The sequence below is a fragment of the Pleurodeles waltl genome, chromosome 4_1 (assembly GCF_031143425.1).
Source record: "Pleurodeles waltl isolate 20211129_DDA chromosome 4_1, aPleWal1.hap1.20221129, whole genome shotgun sequence".
In the NCBI taxonomy this organism is placed as follows: domain Eukaryota; kingdom Metazoa; phylum Chordata; class Amphibia; order Caudata; family Salamandridae; genus Pleurodeles; species Pleurodeles waltl.
In genome coordinates, this window is record NC_090442.1 from 1020557542 (window position 1) to 1020580917 (window position 23376).

General features: G+C 47.7%; 1 long non-coding RNA gene across 1 annotated transcript; it reads right to left on the minus strand.

The window, feature by feature from the left end:
• Positions 1–769: 769 nt before the first annotated feature.
• On the minus strand, positions 770–23151 carry LOC138288360 (uncharacterized). The gene is made up of 3 exons (XR_011202377.1): positions 22920–23151; positions 17860–18103; positions 770–891 (listed from the first exon to the last, which is right to left on the minus strand). It is a non-coding gene; the product is annotated as an uncharacterized lncRNA (long non-coding RNA).
• Between the last annotated feature and the right edge of the window lie 225 nt (positions 23152–23376).

Consider the following 23376-nt stretch of genomic DNA (forward strand, 5'->3'; position numbering starts at 1 on the left):
TTAAAAAGTTCCAACTTCCTAACCTTATATAGCGCCCTTAGGTGTATTAATCTTATCAACACCTCCACAAGTTGAAGAAAGCCCTAGAAAGGGGCTGGTTCACAAAGCATGTATGAGTACGGGAAGTAGTACTACAGTGGTACTCTTTTACAAACTGTTACATGTCTTTGTGAATCAGCACCAGAAAATCCAGTTCCCTGTTACTAAAGTGCAGAGAAGGTGCAGCTCATTCTATTAGACCTATTGTTTGCCAATAGTACTATATCATTCCTAGTTTATATGTTTTAAGTCAAATTCACAAAGGCATGTAATGGTATATAAAAGGGTATTAAATACTCTTATGATTTGAATATGTTATCTTTCTCCAGCGGAAGATATCTAATCCCATCTTCGGGCCCATGGGGCTGTCTGACTTGGAGAAGACCTCAGAGTCACCTTCAGCTCGTAAGTTCTTAAGGGAGTTTGAAAACTAGCCTTTGCTCCAAGCTATTGTGCTTCTTACTGCAGCCACCATCTCTTTTGGCATGGGCGGACAGACTGGCGGAATAACATACCCATTTATGGTGACCTCTTCTTTGATGGTGATCAGGTGGTTCTGTTACTTACACTTTGCTAACATGATATCTTCTGTCAATTTCAAGGCACTTGAGTTAGAGAATTAATTAGGAGTTGAAGGAAAAATACAGAAATTGTGAAATCATACAACCTTTCAATACAAATATAATTAAACTGAACTTAGTAAAATTTCAAAAATCCCCAAGACAAGAAGCAAGTCACAAATGGGCAATGTTTATTGGTATTTCTGTAACTGCATTTGTAATAAATTTTTAGTCTTCGGTCAGTTGAATCCACCATCTTCTGCTCTCTTACAGTTGAGGAACATCGGCTTCTCTGAAAGTACAAGCACAATGGGCTGTTACTTTACTAGCCCTTTTAAGGTATCGGACATGTAACTAAACTGACACAAAACTGGGCTTGAGGCAGAAAAATAACGTATGTGCAAGGGCATATCTGGCACTCAGAAGCACACGCTTATCTCACGGGATGGAGAAGGGAGAGAGTGCTGTATCATCTCTTTATTCTTAAGACAGTGGTTCAAACCTTTTGACTTCATTAGACCCCCAGTGAATCATTATTGGATTATGGAAACCCCCACTGAGTCATTATTGGAATCTGTAGTCCCCCTAAGCAATTTCAATGATTTAAACAGCAAAAATATACACAAAAATAAGGAAACATGCATTCATCAAAGAAGTAAACAAATTACATTTTAATGGGAAGGTGGGAGCTTTTCTAAATTCAGTTGATGCCACCCATTGTCCATACTATATTCTGTTTGATGCACTTGCAGTGCTCCCACAAATCAATCCGAGGATACTAAGTAAATTTTTACATTTACAGAACATTTTACAATTTTCAATTTTACTCTTTTATTTATACACAGTTTATTAATCTGTTAATGTTATTCAATCTTCTAAGCAGTAGTGGACCCCCAAGTAGGCATTGTGGACCCCGAGGGGTCCCTGGATCACAGGTTAAAAACCACTGCCCTAAGAGATTCTCAAGGACACATTTATATGATGTTTCTTCTAAAGTCATCAGGCCAGCATTGCTTGTAGGGCGTGTGACATTAGAAAATACTTTGTAGGAGTTCCATGCTACTCTGAGGGGAGTTGGCAGATTTTCTCAACGTATAAAACAGCAAAATGTGAGTCTCTTTGGTGACTTAAGTGACATTTATCCATCATATGGATTTGCAACCGTGTTTTGCCGTCCGTCCTAAGGCACTTGTTTGAACAGTTAATATCTATTCCCAATATGAGAGTGGCCCCTGGTGCACACCTTTCTCGCCTTAAGGCCATGTAGATGCAAACAATCCCCCATCTGCAAGGTCCCATACTGTGAAATAACCTGCTTACACACTTACCACTTGTAAAAGGAGCTGCAAAGATAGTCATCTCTTTATAGTTCCTAAGCTACAGCTGATGCTTTGCTTAATGAACTGTTTTTTTACCAACTCTCTTTGCAGGGCTGTGGCAAACACTGTAATCATGCGGTAGTCTAATGAGTGATATTTATGAGAGTGAGTACACATGACCCAACTAGTATTTAGCAAGGAACTTAGGTACGCATTTTAAAGACCATCACAGGCATCCGTGCATTTTAAATATCTCCACTTCTTTACATTTTATTTATCTGTGTATATATATTTGAGATTGATTTTGTAAATTCGAGCTCCGTAGGCTAGCAATATAGAAGGAACCTTGACTACTTCTCCTTTGCGTTAATCAGCATCCGCGACCAAGCTTGTAATACTCTCATGGAGTCCATCACAGCCGTTCCTGCTTTCATGCACAACTCAAAGTGTTTTTTCTTGCCAAATCTCACCATGGCACCAAATTGACTGCTTTTACCAGGACAGCGTCCAGCTATCTTAACAAGCATTGGCAAATAGGCTTTGCCTTTGTCAATGTGTGGATTAGGAATATTCAAACAAGCATGTGCGTCCCACAGCAGCAGCATTTGTCTCAGCATGAAGAGCCTTATGCCTCATCAAACTGCAGTGATTTGATAAGAGTACCATGTCACAACAGCGGTTATAGTCTGCACCAACGCATTAATATCGGCTTTAAAAAGAATAGACCAATACACGCTCAATTTATGGGATCCAAAAAAACGGTGCTTTAATTTGCAGCATGAGTTATGACGCTGATCCTCTCCCATGCACGCATCCAATGATACGTTTAGAAGGGAAAGTCGGGACAAAGGTACACCGAAGCTGCAGTTATGTATGTTCAATCTCAGGAAGGAAATGTTTCTTTGATAATGGTCGCCTCATGTCTGATCACCCTTAGTGACATTATTCATGTTACCTATCACCATCTGTGCCTTTGATATCTTCTTCAGCTGCCAGCGGGTAACATAGAAAGCATTCTGTTAAAGCAAAAGTGGGGAGGTAAGAAAAGTTTTGTTTTGCCGTAGGATTAACAAGGGACTTCATGTGACAAGAATGCAGTGTTTAAAATCTGGATTTTCATTTTGGAACTTAGTGTATTTTGTGAGTGCAGTTCAGGAGCTGGCAATGAATTGACTTTAACTAGCATAACTGACAACAATAAATTACTAAAGAAAAGCTCAAAACTGGAGAACTGAGTCCTTGGTGGCAAGACATCTCATGGTAACCTCAGTGACACAGTCAATGTGTTCTCTCCAACACAGACATTAGTTTCATACAATTAGGTTACACGCTGTGTGATTTAATCAAATTTCTGTATTTAAAAAACACACTTGTGATAAAATAGCTGCTTCAAGCATTTTTAGTATAAGACTATTACAGGCATTTAGCAATTTTGCACCCATTTCTTCGTTAATTTTTTGAGTGTCTGCTAACTTCGCTTGAGGTATTGATGGGAACTCCCCTGGGGGGTTCACCGACTTGAGTTGACAGCCAACAGACTTTGGCAATCCCGGCACCTACACCCTGTGGTTCTATGTCAGGACCGAAGGCTCAGATTAAGCTTCTTTTTCTATGCTTTATTCACAGCCAATCAGTACAAAGTTAGAAAAACACTACATATCCCACAAACATACTAATATCACATGAGCAACCATAGAGCCCAGCCCTGTATAACATGTAAGCAACATGATGTCTCCTCTTTCTTTGCTGCTCCGCAGCCAGTTAAGTGACATTTCTCTATTTATGTTCAATATAATGTTGATAACGTATACATGCTTGCTTGCGATTCCAATGTGATTGCATAACTATTTTCGATCTCGCCCGTATCTACTGCGCAGTGTCTCCTTTCCCGGTGTCTCCGCACAGTGAAGTCAGCTGTTGCCTAGCAGTTAACAGGGTTATTTTGCCTTTATAAAAGGCAAATGTTTTTGCTCTCTGTAGCGCTCGCGGTCCGGGAGCTTGCCATCCTCCCTCCGAGGCGCACACCCACCTTGCACATTGATTTTGTGGAGCAGGAGCTGGTTGTAGAGTCCAGCTGGACTCATTCTAGTGTTTCTGCCAGCCACTCTGCTGAGGGCTGGTCTTGCTTGTGTAGCCTACACCCACCCAACACAGGCGTCACCAGTCAGGTGACCCTGCCAATAAAAGGGGCTGGGCGCACGTGCCTGAGGCCAGTTCAGTACTACCCTACCACCGTGTCTGCCTCACCTCATTTACGAGCATGAGGGCCTAGGGCCCCACATTACAATGGCGACGAGTGGGATCTGCAACCCCACGTGGTTGCAGACATGAACCTAATCAGTGGAGGAAAGAGAAGTGAGGCCGTCGGAGCCCCAGCCCCATTGGTACCAAGGAAGGGGGTGAGTGCTGTCGATCACAGCTTCCCGCAGCGCTGCCAAAGGCTGCGGTGTCGAAAATAAGTAAAGCGCTGTGAGGCGCCCAGTGCTGGGTTACCGGTGCCCCAGAAGAAATTGCCCTGAGCCCGCCCCCCCCCCAGAGTCGGATAGAGCGCGCCCGCAGGGCTGTGGGAGTCCGCGCAGCACATGGGCAAAAGGCGCTGTTGCGCGCCGTGGAGAAGAAGAGAGAATGTGCTGAACCATGACTGAGACCGGCCGCCCCCGCCCCCAAGAAAATAAACGCGGTCCGCAGCGTGTCCCGTGCTGCGGCGGCCGCGCGTGAAGAACGTGGTGCGATCGGGCACCGAGAGTGCAGAAAAGACCAGGGACCGTTTTCGTTTTTCATTTAAAGTAGCGCTGTAGTGCGCCGTGAGGAGAAGTTGGCAAAAGGTGCCGGGGCCGGTCGCCCCTTTTCATTTTAATAATGGTGCACTCGCGCACCGAAGGAAATTTGCCCAGGGCCGCCCCCACCACAAAAATGCTGGAAAACGGCCGCAGCACGGAGGACTGCTGCAGCTTCAACGTAAGGTCCCCGACGGTGCTGGCATGCACCACAAACTAAAGGAAAATGCCCCCCCCTTGTCCTGGCAGGAATTGAAGAAAGTGGTGCAGACACGCACCAAAATAATTTAAAATTGCATGGTGCAGACACGCACCAGGTGCCCAGGGCCGCGCCCCCACCTCACAGCAACTGAATGACGGAGTGAGGTGCTCACACGCACCTAGAAAAGAAAAAAACAGTACCCGGAGCCCCCAACCCCCTCACTGAAATTCGTGCCATCTGCACGCCTCTTCAAACGAGGCTGTGCTGTTTTAGAAAAAAAAGTGGACAGAAGAAGAAAAAAAAAACACAGAAAGGAAAAGAGAGAAGAGAAAAGGGAGAGATGAGAAAATGAGTAAAATGAACTTACCTGCATGCCTCCTCCAGCAGCGTGGCTCCTCAGCATTGTTTCACCAAGTCTGCTTCAAACCAAACAAACAAGGCCGGTAGGGAGAAAGACTGTCTTGAAGCTAAAAAAAAAAAGTGCACTACTGGCATCCAGTGGCCAGAGTTGGTATTGCACCCTATTTCTGTTTTTAAAGGGAAAAGAAGCTTGGATAAAGGCATGTTTACAGCAGCACCTTCAGAAAGTGACTGCTCCAAACCCAGAGTGCGCCCGTGGACAGAAACGGCGCAGAAGACGGAAACGGCGAGAAAGAAGGAAGCGACGCGGGCGACGCTGCAAAAGGGAAGGAGAAGACTGCAGCTGTCCCAGCCAAGCTGCAACGGTGAGAAACGGACGCAAGTGCCACGTGAGGTACGAAGAGAGCGCGCATGGTCTGCGCAGCCTCTGGCGGCCGTCCGCCGCCACCGACGAAAGAACGCCACATGCCCCAGCAGTGATGGTCATCACCGCAGGACAAGAAAGGGACATGCCAGGCGTTGCCACAGGACGCCCAGAAAAAAAAAAGAGACTGACACGTGCGCAGCGAGCACAGAGAGCTGCGCCCGAGAATGTGACGACATGGAGAGAGTACCCGAGAGCGTGACGTAACGCACGGGACAAGAGGCCATGTCAGCTGGCCGCACAGCGACGGAAGATGGCCACTGTTGGCCCATCAGTGAGCAGGTCATCTGAACTGACCGACCCTGCCAGAGCAGATGGCAGGAGTGAGCGCCGTAACAGCGCAGCCTCGAGGCGCAAGAGCGGCGCCCTCGAGTGAAGAGAAGGAGGAAGAGAGTGGGGACCCTCCTGCCAGAGAGAGGTCCACCAAGAGGATCCGGGAACGGACCAGACCGGGAGAGGTCTGCCTGAAGAGCAGATCATGTCCTACCCTCAGGACTCAGCCCGTGAGAGGCTGCGATCGAGCAAGATGCACCAGAGGAGGTGCAGTGATAGGTCCATGTGACGCAGCATGCGACCTGTGGCACAACGCCACATCGAGGACGAAGAGGAAGATGTACCAGCGGAGGTGCAGCGCAAGGTCCATGTGCCGCAACATGTGACCTGTGGCACGACGCCACACCAAGGAGAAGAGAGAGTGGCACGATGCCAACAAGAAATGATGAGAGGAGTGTGACAGACCGGTCACACCACAGATCAACTCCATCGCAGGTGTGAAAGTGGAAGGAAGTAGAGTGACACAACTGAGGACTCGTGCGAGCAGATGAGGATGTACCCATCAGTACAAGACAGTCACCGGGGTGAGCAGACGTCACTGAAGACAGCGATGCGGGTGGTCCCCCACGCTTCCCAGTACGACCGACCTGTCACCTGTCACCGGCTGCTTGGCTGTGATGGCATCCCTGACGCCGACTGCACAGGCCACACAAGACCCGCCGTGGCCACTATGTCCATCAAGTGGTCCTTCCGCTGACGAAGCCGCCGCCACCTGTTTGATCTGCAAAAGGATGAAAAAAAAACATCATCATCATGATGTGGTGCATCGCCCAATCATCGAAGGAGGAGCACAGCACCACCTAAGTGGAGACAGTCAGCAACAAGAACCGACGCTGACAAGGCATGTCTGGCAACGTAGAAACTTATCATCTGAACACTTGCCATGAGCTCCGTGAACCAGACACCTGCCGGTGAGAGCAGACCAGATCATTTGGATCATCCACCCTTGGGGTTGCACAAGACTAGGACATGGCCCTGTTGGGAGTTCAGAGAGACTCCTTTGGCGTGGCCGACGTTGGCCCGCACAGCCCACGCAGTCCCGCAGCAATCCAGGGACCAGGGCCTCCAACAAATTCCTGTGAGAGCGGAATATCGCTGAGAGAGAATGCATCTGACACAGCTCCACGTCAGGCATCCGGAAGCACGGAGGTCTCATTTCGAGAGACTGGTCACCTGAAGACTTTGCACTATGGCCAGAGCACCTGAATCCGGATGGCTCGAGCAAGCGGACCCTGCATCAACAACCCTTGTGGCTCCATGCGAGACTAGGATGTGGTCCTGTAGGCTGTTCCTCTGAGACGTCTTTGCTGGGCCTGAGATAGGCAAGCACAGTCCACACAGTTCCGTGGAAGCCCGTGAAAGGGCCTCGAGGAGACTCCTGCTTGATGGAGATCTGGCACGAGAGGGAAGACTGCCGCTTCTCTGCCGCTGGACTCCCAGGTGCCCCAGGCCGTCATGTCATCTGCAGTCTGAGGAGGTAGACAATCTCCAGAGTCAGAATGCCGTCCAGAACTGTGTACAGTGGACTCCCCACTGCTCCAGATGCACCCGCATCCGAAACTGTAAATAGACTTTGACCACATGAGCCCAGGCAGGACCGGATCGACTATATCCAGTGAACTGTGAGGTCGTGGACAAGCAACTGAAGTATCTGGACTTCATCCACACCGTGTTCGTGCCCAGCTGTACCTGGTTAAATTATGGACTCGTGCGGAGGTGTCCGGGTGCTCCCAGCTGCACCATGTCCACTGCAATTCTGCAGTCTGCCTTTTCGAGGCCGAGAGACTGATTGTGGTGCTTTTTTATTGTTTCTTTTACAGGTTGGACTTTTGTTTGGTTCCTCAATAAAGTTTGGGAGGGATGTAGAGTCCAGCTGGACTCATTCTAGTGTTTCTGCCAGCCACTCTGCTGAGGGCTGGTCTTGCTTGTGTAGCCTACACCCACCCAACACAGGCGTCACCAGTCAAGTGACCCTGCCAATAAAAGGGGCTGGGCGCACGTGCCTGAGGCCAGTTCAGTACTACCCTACCACCGTGTCTGCGTCACCTCATTTACGAGCATGAGGGCCTAGGGCCCCACATTACACTGGTGAGCGAGGCAGCAAGACATGTAGTTGCACTTGCCTCTTTCTATTTCTATTGCTTGGGAGCACTGCGCTCAAGCACGCTATACCAGCTTCACGTCTGGTTTTGTTTTCAGTGCAGCAGAACACGTTGAGACGCGTGCATCATCTCTGCCCCGAGCTACTCCCTGTTTACGTCCTTTTAGCAATAATTTCAGGGCTGCAATAATTTCTACAAGGCTTTTGCCTTTTTTGTGGGAAGATCTCCCTTCACATCTCATTGACTCTGATTTCAACCAGGCCCTTTTGGTTGAATTTTGTTTCCTGTCCTGGGGGATTTCTACAGTAGTTCCTCCCTCTTCTTTTGGAAGTGTTCCTCTGATCTTTTATTTCCTCCTGATATTTTCAGGTTTTGGACCATTTCCTCATCAATAATGGCTGAATATGAGGAAGAGTCAGGGGAAGGTTACTACAATGACTCTGTGGGGTCATTTGAACAGGACTTGGTCTATGCACTAGATGCTGGGGTTCGCCACACTGTTAATGCTGCCTTGGCCAAGGCGATTCAGCCAATTAAACAACACATGTTTGATTTTGCCAAACAACAGGGCTGGATTCCTGCTTCAATGCCTTACAATGGGGATCTTCTGTCCTTTAGGACACTTCAGATTCTAAGACAAAATCCCCAAACTAGACTTCAAGGGGATTCTGATTCTTCTTCCTCCTCTCAGGAACCAGCTCATGATGAGGATTCTGTTCCTTGCAAGCGCCAGAAGAAATCTCATCATACTCAGGTGGCCCCCCACCCTCCTAAAGTCCTCACGTTTGATCCTGAGGATATTATGCATCCTAGTTCATCCCTATAGACCCACGACTGAGGTGGCAGAATATGTTCAAGGCCATATATCAGAGGGCTTCGAAAAAGATGTTACCTCTCTGCTAAGCTCCGAATATGCCAGACAAATTTTTTCCCTACTAAGGTCACGGAGACCGCTGGCATTGACCCTACATTCGTCACATACCTTAAACATTTTTCAAAAGATCCTAAGAAGGGCATCGGTCGTGCTTGGCACGGGTGCCAGGATAAGCTATTGGACGTCTCTGGTCCTCTCACTAAAATTCTGGAGCTGGGCTACTATGTTAAGGAGTCTGGAGCCCCCTTCGATTCCCGACAGTCTTGTGGGATGGGCCCCACGTGCTTTGTGTTATCGGGGAAAAGCTAACTGCTATTTCCAGTGAAAGAAGACGCTCTGTCCTCATTAAGATGGACCCCAAGCTGACTGAACTTGCCACTCCAGAGTTGGGCCCCTTGGCTGAAGGTCTTCTGTTTGGTTCTCCTTTCCTTAAAGAACTGTCCAATTTTGCTACAACATATGCAGATCTTGATAAGGCTCTAGGCTACATCAGGAAGGTACTTTGTCCACTTTTTGGCAGGTCCGGACGCTTTCAAGGGTGAGCCTTCGGCTGCAGCTTTCACCAAGGTCCTCAAAGAGGCTACTATCAACATTATAGGGGAGGTTACCAGGATTCCTCCACCTACTCCAACTTCGATCATTCCCGAGCAAAGGCGTGCCGCATCCGTTTCCATATAGGAAATCCTAGAGGCTCCCAAACCTCTTATCAGGATTCCAGTACTACAGGTGAGCCTAATTCCTATATCAGATGTGATTTTGGGGGGCAGAAACGGGATGTTACTTCCCAACTGGCAGACAATTACTCAGAACCCCTGGGTTCTAGAATCTATTTAAGGTTACATTTTGGAGTTCCACGATTCTCCGGTTCAGGGGGTTTCTCCCTGTGAGATGTTTTTTTCCCTTAGAGATCAGGAATTCATCTCTTCAGAGGTTTCTGATCTTCTGGTCAAAAGTGGAAACTCTTCCTCACCCTCGTGGCTTCGTAAGCCCTATTTTCCTAGTGGAGAAGAAGGGCAGCGGTTTTCTGTCCGGCTCGTGGACTACTTTTACTCTATTTTCCCAGCGCGATCTCGCTTGGCAGAAGTCGAGCGCTTTACATAATATCGGCCCTATTACACAGTTAATTGCACTTTTTTGGGTTACGTACATAAATGCACTTTTGCCGATAGGTTTCATTACCAGTGAAAAGTCGGGTTAGGAGTTTACAACGCTGTCAGCTCTAACACGAGCAAATGCGAGACCCGTTGCATTGCAAATGCTTGTTTTGTTTGGCGCGTTGCAACAAACATTCTTCGCTGGGCCTCAAGGCACCTTAAGAGACTTGCTGGTCCTGGGTGGCCCCTTCTAAACATCTATAAATGTAACTGTTATCACTTTGATGTTTTACTGGCTTTTTGAATGAAATGTGACAAAAATAACATTTGCTAAGTTCACAGTTCTTCTTGCTCCTAACCTTGGAAGTCTGAATTTCTACTCTCCCCAGGTGTGTGGTTTTCTGAGATTTCCTTATTTTGCTGCCGAAGAAGGAGTGAAAAGAAACCACCAAGCATGAAAAATTCTGTTCTTGGTTTTCAAAAACACAATCAGCATAAATACTTAGGGCCAGATGTATCAAAGGGTTTTACCCATTCTGTGTCAATGGTAAAATGCCTTAATGTTTCTATAACACCTCCAATACCATGGGATTACCCATGTGGACCCGTAGATGTCCCTGTGTAACCTGTGAATGACCTCAACTAATAGAGCACAACTACTAACCATCACACTCCTACAAGTGTGACAATTTAGACTATTCCAGCCCCCCAAAGCTATAGGAATTGCTTGTGTGGCAGGTATTAGTCATTAGAATTAATAAACAACTGTTTGTGTGCTCAACTCTAATTTAAACAAACACCACCATGTGGCAAGCTGTCATAAGTGCCGGTGTTGAGCACGGAAATCAACGGGTCAAATTAAGCACTGCCTTAATCATATCAACAGTCCTAGCACAAACACCTCCACTTCTTGGCTCTGTAGGCCCAACCTCAACTTAGAACCAACCAACTCAGAAATCCCAAAGCCCCTAAAATAAACAAAGCAAAATAGCCCAAACAAGCCTACTTTACAAGCAGTACTACAAGGTTCCAACTACATCACCAGCAAATTCCTCAACAATGCTCCTGCGAGCGGAGGCCTGCAATAGTTTGCAGGCCCTTCTCTCAAAAGCAACCTGCCAAAATCCTCATTCCCAATTCAACTGCAATTGATTCATAATCCAAATCACTTACCTTAATGTGAAAAACCCTCCTGTTTGCCTGCAATTCTAACCACCAAGTTATTCCCAATTATTGACATTATTGAATGCAATAAATCATTCCTCTTTCCTACAATTTCAGCCCACAGTGCTGAAGACGAGATCTCCCCTCCTGGTCGCTCCTGTCTGAAGGTTGCTCACTGCTCTGGCCCCATAACACTCCAGGCTTCTTCCCTACAACCACTTCTACCCCTCCCTCGTCAGTCACCCAAACCCATCTTCTCCTTTTTACTACTCCAACTACTATACCTGAGGTGATGGAGTAGGGCAATGTCCACTTCCACCCTTGGAAAGTGTGCACCTTTAACATGACAGGGCACTTCAAACAAGCCTTCTTCCGTTCTTGCCTGAACACCCAAATTCTCCCAAGCCCTTCTGTCCTATAAGGCCCCACCTTCCTCTAACTTTGGTGCTCTCACTTCCACCTTTGTCCTCTTACTGCCTTGCATACTTCCATAACCAGATGACCTAATCTGTCTAACCGTCGCCATCCCTTCTTTCTAATGGGACGAGCACCTTCTCTCCATGAGTTCAGCCACAAGGAAAACATCAGGCTTCAAATTCGTTTTTACCTAAACTTCGTGCAGTGCATGTGCACCTATTCTGGCACCATCTGCCGGTCCAAGTGTGTTGCTGTGCCAGCCAGGGCTGACATAACCTGCCCTGCTCTTCACCATGCTGAAGTGGGCCCTTCCACTGAAGACCCCCACTCCTCTAGCATTCCTGCACCACCGGTCTTCCCTTTCGTCTTGCTGCCTCCCTAATTCAGCGCCGTTCTTGACAACGTTGTCGTCCTAGAGAAGTGACGCAGCTCTCAAGCCGGGCCTGCCTGCCTAGCCAGGCCATCGAAAACTGGCAAAGCCTATGGCTCATTGCAGATGCTAATTGCCTTTCTCCTCACCACAATGTCATGTCGCCCTCTCTTAATATTTCAGCAATTCAGCCAGGTCCAACATACTACCTGAACAACACCCCCACGTCTGCGAGTTGAAGGCAGGATAACATGGCCACTGCCACCCCGCCGGCTGCTTGTCTGCCTGTTCTTACCCACCCAACCTTGTGCCATAATGCCTGGCTTCAACACGTCCTTCAGTCCTCCTCCTGTAAAACCTGCAATGTCACCTCACCTTACATACAACCACCTTTATTCACCTGTGGCCTACCTATAACAAATTCTCACAAAAAACACCACCTGAAACCACTAACCGGAGTGAAATATCTAAAAGAGGCCTCACCCTGACTTAACCCTAATGCCCCCGTAGCCAGTGGCGGCTACTTGTCAACGGGGGTGGCATGGTGGGGGGTATAAAAAATAAATTAAATTAAATTTTAAAAAAGAAAACATACCTTTCATGGTGGGAGAGATGGTTCTGTCTCTCCTTCCAGCTCATTTCTTTGCCGACTCCCAGAAGCACACAGGCTTCCAGACTCTCCTCCAATCACAACGCTGCTGTCACCAGCTGTCATTATTTTAGAAATGCCACTTTTAAAAAGTGGGCATTCCTCTGCACTTGCGGCCATCTGTGCCTTACAGTCTGTCTCCAATCCACGTCTGATCTGTGCTAGTTGAAAGCTCCCCTTGTGCATTGCAACCAGGCAGCCATAAACACAGGGCACTCAGTCACATCTGCATTCATTTGTATACTGAATGGGTCTCCCTGGGCAGGAAGAATGGAGGGGCTCTCTCTTACATTTCAAAGGCCAGTGGACTGCCCTCACACGAAGGACTGATAACCCCCACAGGGATCCTGGCAGACAGGATTGGGCTGAAAGGGGGACTTGTGCACTTCAAAACCACTCTTTGAAGTTTCCCCCACTTCAAAGGCACTTCTGGGTATACATACTGGGTCTATGACCACACCAAATCAGACACTTATGGACCTACACCTGAACTCTATCAGGAAGGACTGGCTCGCTGCCCACAGGACTCATTTGGATGGCTTTGCTGAGAAGGACTGCTGCCCTGCGTGTTGCTCTGCTGCCTGCTGGTCAGTGACTGTCCTGGAAGGACTCTGCCTTCCCCACAAGTGACCTCTAAGGACTTGAATTGAACTTGCCTCCTGTTCTGAAGTCTCAGGGCCACAAAGACTTCACCCCAGAGAGGAAAATCCCGTGCATCAGAAAATCAATGCACTGCCTGCAGAAATCGATGCAGCACCTGCCTTGTGGTGGAAAAATCGCTGCATCACCTACCGGATCGATGCAGTGCCTGCTCCTCCTACTAGTGTGTCAAGGATTTTCAATGCGTCATCCCTGGGCGTCAAAATATCCCCACATCACAGTGAGGAGCCAAGGCTGCGCTCATGGAAATTGACGCATCACCTTGGAGCGTGGAAAAAACAATGCACCGTCTGTGCCGTGCCAGAAAAGCCGACGCAGCGCCTTAATTTTCAATGCATCTCCTCCTCTGCAGCCCACGCGTCGGTATTTTTTACGCATCCCAGGTATTGTGTGTTACAAGGATATAACCACTGATTCTTAAGGATTGAGACTCTTTAAAACTTTTAAAAAGTGATACTCTCGACTTGTGCATATTGGATTTTTGACATTTTTATCTTATTTTATTCAGGTAAATATTATCTATTTTTCTAAATTGGTGTGAAGCACTTTTTGTGGTGTTTTCACTGTGTTACTGCATGGGTTATTGCACAAATACTTTACATATTGCCTTCAAAGTTAAGCCTGTCTGCTCTGTGCCAAGCTACCAGAGGGTGAGCACAGGATACTTTGGGTTGTATTGTGACTTACCCTGACTAGGATTGTGGTCCCTACTTGGACAGGGTGCATATCTCTGCCAACTAGAAACCCAATTTCTAACAGTGAGTGTCTGAGTGGGTCTGTGAGTGGGTACACAAGGGTCTGAGTGTACAGCATCTATTTTAGGACATCCTCATTCCTCACTCCTCATCCCTACTCCTCATCTCTGCTCTCATCCCTGCTTCTCATCCATAATTCTTACTTCTCATCCATCATACATCATCCCTACTTCTCATCCATCATCCCTACTTCTCTTCCATCATCCATACTTCTCTTCCATTATCCATACTTCTCATCCCTGCATCTCATCCCTGCTTCTCATCCATCATCCCTACTTCTCATCCATCATACATCATCCCTACTTCTCACCCATCATACATCATCCCTACTTCTCATCCATAATCTCTGCTTCTCTTCCATCATCCCTACTCCTCATCTCTGCTTCTCATACCTACTTCTCTTCCATCATCCCCATTTCTCATCCCTCATCCCTGCATCTCATCCTTACTTCTCATCCATCTTCCATCATTCCTACTTCTCATGCCTCAGCCATCATCCCTACTCCTCATCCATCATCCCTACTCCTCATTCCTCAGTCATACCAACACATTTTCAGTTTTGTGAAACACACCTTCACATTGATTGCTTGGGAACAGCTAATCAGAGTCATGAGAGAGAGCTGCATTCTATTGAACTACAAAACAGCCTTCTCATTGCATGTGCTGGGTGAAGACAGAGGAGAGGAAATGCAACTGTGTTTGTTTCGAGTGAATTCAAGGCTGTACAACATTTCATTTTATTTAACTAAGTGTTTTTCTGTTTACACAGGCATCTGCAGAAAGCTCTGCTGGTTTGGGACATACAAAGAGCCCCCAGCTTCAGAAATGAATCAGCTCTAATTGTGAATTTAACTCAGAGGGGGCCGTAGCCCCTGTGGCTGCGGGGGTCCAAAACAGACACCCTGCATAGTATTTATGAAAAGCCCCGGGAGGTGGTCGTTCCCAGGGCTGCAGGAGGCCACATGCCCCCAGCATCATATTTCTTTAAAGGAGAAGAAATATATGTATTTTGCTGGGGGGGTGGGGGGCTCTGGGATCCCACACCAGAGCTAAGGGGTCAGGGTGACTCTTCCCTCGCCCCTTGTCTTTTTTTAAAACGTTTTTGTGGGACTTGGCTGAAACCAAGTCCCAAAATGGCTGTGAACATTTCCTGGTTGAAGTGTTGGCAGCCAATCAGAGCTCTGCATTCCCTGCACAACCTTGTTATGATTTGCGAAGTCTTTGAGACCTCAGATATACAAATGTGATTTCCTTTAACTTCTCCTAAACTACTGAAGGGATTTACACTAAACACCCCAAAGCACAACCTTATTAAATAAAGTGTCAAGTTGGGTCTTGTTGTGAATGGAAAGTTTTGGAGTGATCTGTCACGCGTGAGCCAAGAAAAAGGGGAGGTCAAAAAAGTGTGTTTCCCATGTTAATTCCCATAGACTTTTTAGACATGCCTGCAGCCTGAGCCAATGGACGGAATTACACCAAATTTGGCAGAAAGGTACCTTTTGGTCCGGAGATCACGCTTTTTGTTATTGTGTGTAAATTCATTCAGTAGTTTGAGATATTAAAGGATATCCAAGTTTGTATATCTAGAAGTGCCAATACTTCACGAATAGTCCCGATCTTGAGCTGATATTTAATTGGCTGTCAACAATTCAGCTGAGTCCCAAAAAAAATGGAAAAAAGAAAAGGGGGCAGCGTACGGTTACCCTAACCCCCTAGTCCTGGTCCAGGGGGCATTTTTTTTTAAATTCACAGGACAATTTGCGAACTTCGCAGTGATTTTGAAAAAAAAGCACGGTCGTCCGCTCATGCTTTTAATAGTGCCCCCAGGTTGGCCAGGTACTGGGGCCATGGATTGTTACTAAAAAAGAGGAGGAGTGGAGCGCATGGGGACCCCCTCTTATGCCTCAAAGAAGCCCTGGGGACCACCACCTCCCCACGGCTACAACATACAATGAATGGGGGGGGGCTTGCAGACACCCTGCTCCTCTGGGCTCCAGGGACCACCACCACCTCGAGGCTATAATTGAAGATTATGCGGGGGCCACGAGGACCTCCCCAGGCTTCTTTTTTTTTTTTTTATTGGACAGCCCTGCGGACCCCCTGGGACCAACACCTCCCGGGGCTAATTCATAAAAAAAGAAGAGGAGGGCAGCGAGGACCTCCCAGGCCATGGGATCACCACCTCTCCGAGGCCAATAACTTGTTTTAAATATAGGAGCAGGCCGAGACACCCAGAGACCACCACTTCCCCGGGGTTGGCCCGTGAAGATCAAAGGGGGGAGGCCCCCCTCCTGGAGGCATATAGGGCCCTGGGCACTACCATCCCCCAGGGACGGCTCCTGCTCTAAATTTAACAGGTGAATTTCTATGGTTTTGTACATTTACTTTCACTCACACACATATGCTTACACATAGCCAGACTTCACACACTCTCAAATAAATACACCCTTACCTGCAAACATACATATAACTCACTGGTAAAACCATTTTTTGCTTACCTCAGCTGCCAGATATGCTCATATTCCAGCTAATTGCACTCCATTGTTATTATACTAATTACGAATATTATCCACTCTTTGGGCCAGATGTAGCAATATTCTGAATTGCGACCCGCAAATTGCGAGTCAGAGCGACTCGCAATTTGGAATGTTGGATGGTATCCCTGACACCATCTGCGACTCGCAAGAAGGTCGCAAAGGCCCACCTCATGAATATTCATGAGGTGGGTCACAATTTGCGACCCCCTTGCGAGTGCCGGCATTCACAGGGATGGTGGCCTGCGGGGACAGCAGACCACCATGTCTGTGACTGCTTTTTAATAAAGCAGTTTTTTTTTTTTTGTAATGCAGCCCGTTTTCCTTAAAGGAAAACGAGATACATTACAAAAACGAAAAATTAAACGTTTTTGTTTCATTTTTTCAGAGCAGGCAGTGGTCCATAGGACCACTGCCTGCTCTGAAAAAATGTTTGCAGTTCCATTCACATCGGGGAAGGGGTCCCATGGGGACCCCTTGCCTTTTGCGAATGGGTTACCACCCATTTCAAAAGGGTGCAAACTGCGATTGGTTTGCGACCGAGTTCGTGGTCACAAAGCAATCCTGCATTGCACTGCGACTCGCAATTAGGAAGGGGACACCCTTACCTAATTTCGACTCGCAAACCCGTTTTGCAATTCAGTAACCAGGTTACCGAATCGCAAAACAGGTTTTGTGCATTGCAAAGTGCATTTTGCATGTCGCAAACAGCGAAATTTGCTGTTTGCGATGTGCACACTGCTTCCTACATCTGGCCCTTTGTGTAGTAAAAACTTGACAGAAAAACAGGAAAAAGGAGCCCCAGCCGACGCCCATTAGGATGAGCTGCTCCGATATTCCAGGCTCTGCTTTTGACACTTTTGCGGCCAGGGATCGCAAAGACAGTGCGAGGGGTTGCAAGGGACAAGCCAGGGGCCACAGCTGGGACCCCTAAATTACGTCCATGTTGGCGGGGGGCAGAGGTTGACATCCATGATAGAATGGAAGGAAGGTCGTGGTCATGGAGGTATGCAGAAGTGGCAAGACAACTTACAGTTTGAGGAATTAACACCAGTTTGTTTGTACTTGTGGTGGGGTATGGGTTACTAAAAACGGATTCATCAGTGAGGCGGGTTTTATATTATTGAGTGTTAATGTGTGGTAAACAGAACTGGCTTTTTGTAGTGGCTTATATCAGTATAACTCGGTTTACTGTGGTAATTGCCCAAAATACGAAGTATACCCACAATTTCTGTTAGTGTCGACCTCCAGGGTGACGTCTTCCATGGTTGTTCTCTACGCTGTGGTCTTCAGCACTGCCCAGGGAGTGGTTCCTTGGTGGAAGGCTGCCATGCTCCGCCGAATCATGCTCTAGGCGGCCAGTAGCATTCTCTGGATGGTGGTGGGTGAAATCGGGGGCGGGACGAGGATGAGCTGTTGGTGGGGGCCCGACGACAGGCGGCTGTCTTTCCCTTTCACCTCCACGGCCCACTAGAAAGAGAAGAAAGATGTCCGTCACTATATATAGTGCTGCACACCCCTTCGTCGTAGCTGCGAAGGTTTGCGACAGCTTATGGGTGACACTTTTTATGGTTTCAGTGTGTGTGTGTGGCATTCGGCTGCCAAATGTATGACACTTTCTTGCTCGTAAATTCATTTTCTTTGCCTTGGCACTGTCATGATTTTGATATCCGTGTACCCCCTCACGCACTTTTGAATAAAATGATAATTGCGGTGGGCACACGCTTGTGGCCATCAATATGTGCGCTCTACAGAGAGGCCAAGGACTGGATTAACATGTACTCTGAATGCTTGTAAAACCTTTCTGATGAGCACCTTGAGAAACCCCTCAACTCCAAAGTTTTCCTTCATTCCCCTTCGTGCACAACCTGAGCTCACTCGGACACCTCGAGGCGACTCCCTTCATATTATGCACTGCTATAAAGAGTCACTTGCAAGGTAAAAAAAACTGCAGGAACATAGCATCTGTGTTATGAAAAGTAAACAGGGACCCAGTCTGCGTTGCTGACATAGACTACCTTAAAGTTTTTGCTTTGAAAACATCGGGGTTGTACGTCACTGCTCTCCGTAGTCAGAGTTTCATGGGCCTAGAATTAGTTACCATGGCAGACAGTCTTTGAGCCTCTTCACACTGAAGGCGCGATAGCGCAGGGCGCTGAGATCAGATTGGAGCCCTCAGCCCTGCCAAATGCTATACATCTAGGGTGAAGCACCTCGAGCAATGAAGAGGAGCTACATATACGTGTCATTGTATTCAAGTGCGGTGATGAGGAGAAATGCACTAAAATGCATTGTATTACTAACCCTAGATGCGTGGCACTTAGCAAGGCTGGTCCATCTACCAGCATGGGCAATGGCAGGGCATGGATATCGGTTTGGCAAGACACGGCAATGGAATCTCAGACCCCTGTTTTCCACAGACCTCCTGACTGACCATATTTGTTAAGCTAGTAGATGGACGTTTCAGAAGTTCTGTGTGTGTCACCTTTCTGTTACCTCAAGCAAATACTTTAATTCCCTTGGATTCACATACCAAAGAGTATAAATAGACTAGGTGATTTTGTGTACATTGTGTGACTCCATGATTACTGACTGAACAGCCTCGCTATTCTCCTGGCCACTTATGCACAAAAAGAGCTGGTGAAACATGTCTCCACTAGGGCTGTGGTTTGTCATTTGGGCGGGGATGGGAAATGACGTTAGTCGGGTGGGGCTGGCGGGATGGAAGAAGAGGGTTTTGCCTTTTGACATTAGGCGGGTTAGAGTAAAAAAACGGACTCTAACCTGCCTAGAGTCATTTTCTGACGCAAATCCATCCATACCACATGACTCCTGTCTTAGAAAAAACAGGAGTTATGCCCACCACCCCAATGGTCAGCACAGGGAACCAGGGTCTCCTGGGCATGACCATTGCACTCAGTGCCATGTAAGGTGGCCCATTTCAGGGCCCCCAATAGCACTTTAAAAAAAAAATATTACCTGTACTTACCTATACTTACCTGGGATGGGGTCCCCCATCCTCCGCTGTCCCTCTAGTGTGGGTGGGGGTGTCCCTGGGGCCTGGGGAGGGCACCTGTTGGCTTATTCCATGGTGTTCCACTATGGAAATATGCCCACAGGTCCCCTAACCCTGCCCTGACCCAGGTGTTAAAAACGGTGCACAGCAAGCTTTGCACCATTTTTTAACCCCTCCTGTGTGTGATTTTAGCACAGGGGATAAATATGGCGCTAAGGCCATAGAGTCATGTTTTGCACGGGAATGCCTACTTTGCATCTCATTGACGCAAAGTAGGTTTCTACATCCAAAAAATGACTTTAACTCCATAAATTTGGCACTAGATCAGCACCAAAGTATAAATATGGAGTTCGTTTTGCACCAAATTTACGTCAAAAAAATGATGCTAATTCTTCACAAAACAAGTATAAATATGCCCATAGGTGTGTTCATGAGATCAAAAATGCAAAGCGATGTTATCCCCAAAGATATGGAAATGTCAGGGTGCCCTTGACACCTATGTACGCCTTAAATGAGAACGACTCTTTCGGGACAGGGACTACTAACATCAATGTAGACTTCTACACTGATGTTAGTAAATCAAGACGGTAGCGAGTTCAGGTGTAAAGTAACCATTTACAATGTTTAAGAGCCAATTATGAGTCATGTGGAGGGTATCCCTTGGTGGTATACACTGCTGCCTGATCACAAGAGGGCCGGTGTTTCGACACCTAGATTTTCTGAGTGTGGGAACATCTGATCCAAATTTACTGAAATTGCATATGGAACGGGACGGGGCTGCTTAAAGAAGCCTTGGAATGGGAAATCCACATGCGGTTTGCCCTGCACCCAGCCTGTCCAGGTATCCCACCCCAGTTGGCCATGCACAAAGCCTGCTCTATGCAGCCTTTGGATGTGTACAATGAGGGTTTGAGTTCAGGGCCTGATCTAGCCAAACTCACTTGGGGCGGCCAATCCCGACCCCCACTTAAATGTCAGACCTTAGAGCTGGCCTTGGTCTAGGCCTTCTTTTTATTTTATCAAATATTTTATAATGATTTGACAATCTAAGGCAACCTTAACATTTGGAAGCTTGCCCTGACCCATGAGTTTTCTCTTGCAGCAACAGAAACATTTATCTTGCAGCAGCCAGTCAGACCCCTCATGTCGCAGTTCCAGCTCAGGTCCCAATGATCTACAGGAGGCAATGTAACTAAAGGCACCTTTATCCAAGAAGAACGTTTTGTGTTTTTTTGCTTTAATCCCAGACATGCACATTATTTATGAATCCCAGATAGCAGAAATGTGTTTAAATGCCTAAATTCCAAAAACTACTGAATAGGTTTATAATAAACCAATGTAAATCTCTTCAGTGTTTCAGCCTGTCGGCGTGAGCAAGTTTTCCTATGGGTGCAGAAATAGAAAAACACAACTTTTTTGTACACCTCACCCGGTTACATTTTTTCTCCCTGCATGGATCTTCACAAAAGCGTGGCATCCATGACATTAACTCACAACGCTAAGTGCTTGTCATTTTTTTTATCGATCCGCCTACGTAGTCAAAAGTTATGGGCAAATAAATTACTTTTAAATGGAAGAAACCTAACGTTCCAGAAGATCTGTGCAGGGAGGAAAACAATAATTTTGGAAATGGGGGACATAAAGGTTGTTTTTTCCATTTTAGCTCCTTTATAGAATGTTGTTCACGCCTACAGCAAAAACCACAGTCCGGTGTATGTGAAATAAAATGCGAACAAACTACAGTATAGAGTTAAACACTTCACGACTCACGTGCACTATACAGTCTCAGTACCAAAGTACCCCGCAGTGCAGGGGAGGGGGCAGCTCCAGAAGGGGGTGGAGGGGCGGCGGCTCAGCACAGCACCTGGCCTGAGTGATTCCGGAGGTGGGGGGGTTCCAGTGGTTTGCAGTGGGGTGGAGGGGCTCCAGTTTCGTTACGCCACTACACAGTCTCGTCCTTGGCCACAGCAAACAAAGAAGCAATGGCAAACTAAACCAATCACTCAAGTCACATCAAGTAACACAATCAGTCCGTACTGGCCAAAACCGAGGGTACATTTCGGATAGCCCACAGCTCTACAAGCATCCATTACAAGATGGGCGCTGCACAAGTAACAATATGTGTTGGTATAACTTGTTTCAGTAGGAAGTTAAAGTGAGTTTCTCTGGCAAGACAGCGCGGGGAGTCGATGCACCTGCTGCAGCGACATATAGCGCAGAATGGCCGTACTAGGCATCGAGCGTTTCCCCGAGAAGCTGGAAAGGTGTGGGGCCGGTTTTATACTGGGGACGTTTTGTAGCAATGCAGCAGTTTTTAAAGCACCGCAGAGTTCCTTGTACGTCCAATAGTTTTCAGGCAACATAAAAGTGCCAATGTAACTCTGGTGATTAATGTACCTGCTGGAGAGAGATCTGCAATTTTATCTAGTGGCAGTTTTGGCTCACCTAAAGTAGAGCATGGTGTTAATATGGCTGCTGCGAAGAACGTGTACCACCATGCAGGTTACAGAACAGAATTATATGGGCTGCTCAGTGGGATACTCCTTTTGTTACTGTGCAGGCTGACAAATATGTCCAGGGCTGCTTTGGTTTCACAGTCCTGTATTGCAGGCATGTTTACAGGCAGGAATTCAGAATTTACTTAAATCATCATCCCAAAGTCGTGGAGATCAGTACAACTGAGCTGGTTAATTGCGTTTGCTTTTTCTCACCTCCGATGAGCTGTACCACTCAAATGCTGTTTTTAGGCGCCGCCCGCGAAAGGATGATAATTTATACCCGCACCCCCTGCCCCCCGTGTTGTGTGTGCCTCCTGCGGTCACACGTTCTAGCCTCAGCACCTTAATTCACCTGCTGCGCAGACTTAAGAACAGACTTCAGGTGTGAATCTCCTTGAGGTGATAATGCGCCTGCTGCAGACATGTGAGTGTGAACTGCAAGTCGCGGGTTACGAACATACAAAGGCAAGTTTGAGGCCGGTTTACTTCACCCACTCGGAACTATGCATCTATCGGTCTGTCCGGGCAACGTTGCTTTTCCGTCCCTTCTGGCCATCTATCCACTCACCCCATCCAACCATCCCGTTACCCCACGCACTCACACACATCCAGCCGTCCCTTCCCCGCCACATTAGATCTCAGGCCCAGTCCTACCACATTCTACCCATGAGTGAGCTCCCGCGGCTCTCTCTCTCTCCCCCCCCCCCCCCCTCCCCCTTTTTAACCCCGAGTGAAGGTGATTACATCTCACTAGCGCCCCCTTCAGGCTCACCCTCTGGGCCGCGGCCCCTGCCCCCGTGGGCAAGAGCCAGAGACAGGAGGGCGCAGAGGACCAGAAGCTTCATCCTGCGAGGAGGCGGGGGCTGGACTCAGGGTCTCGGTCCCAAGGCTGGAGGAGGCTAGGCCGCAGAGGCGCTGTCTGCCGTTCAGAGGCCACGGACCGGGGCCCAGGGCTGCAGGGGGACGCTGCGCTGATGAAGTGCGGTCCAGCACCCAGTCCGTGGATTTATAGGGAGGTCTGTGACGCAAACCGCTCTCGGAATGCCAGGCCAAGCCCCTCAAGGGCCTGTCACAAACACGTGTTGTGCTGAACACGACTGCCCTGTCATTGCGTGCGGTTCCTGTCCTGCCCGCAGCTCAGTTCCTAAGAGGGGCGTTCTGGGCAAACCAGTTGGACTAAAAGCTGCACCTGCTCATGGACACATACAGTCGCCACAAAGGAGCGGGCT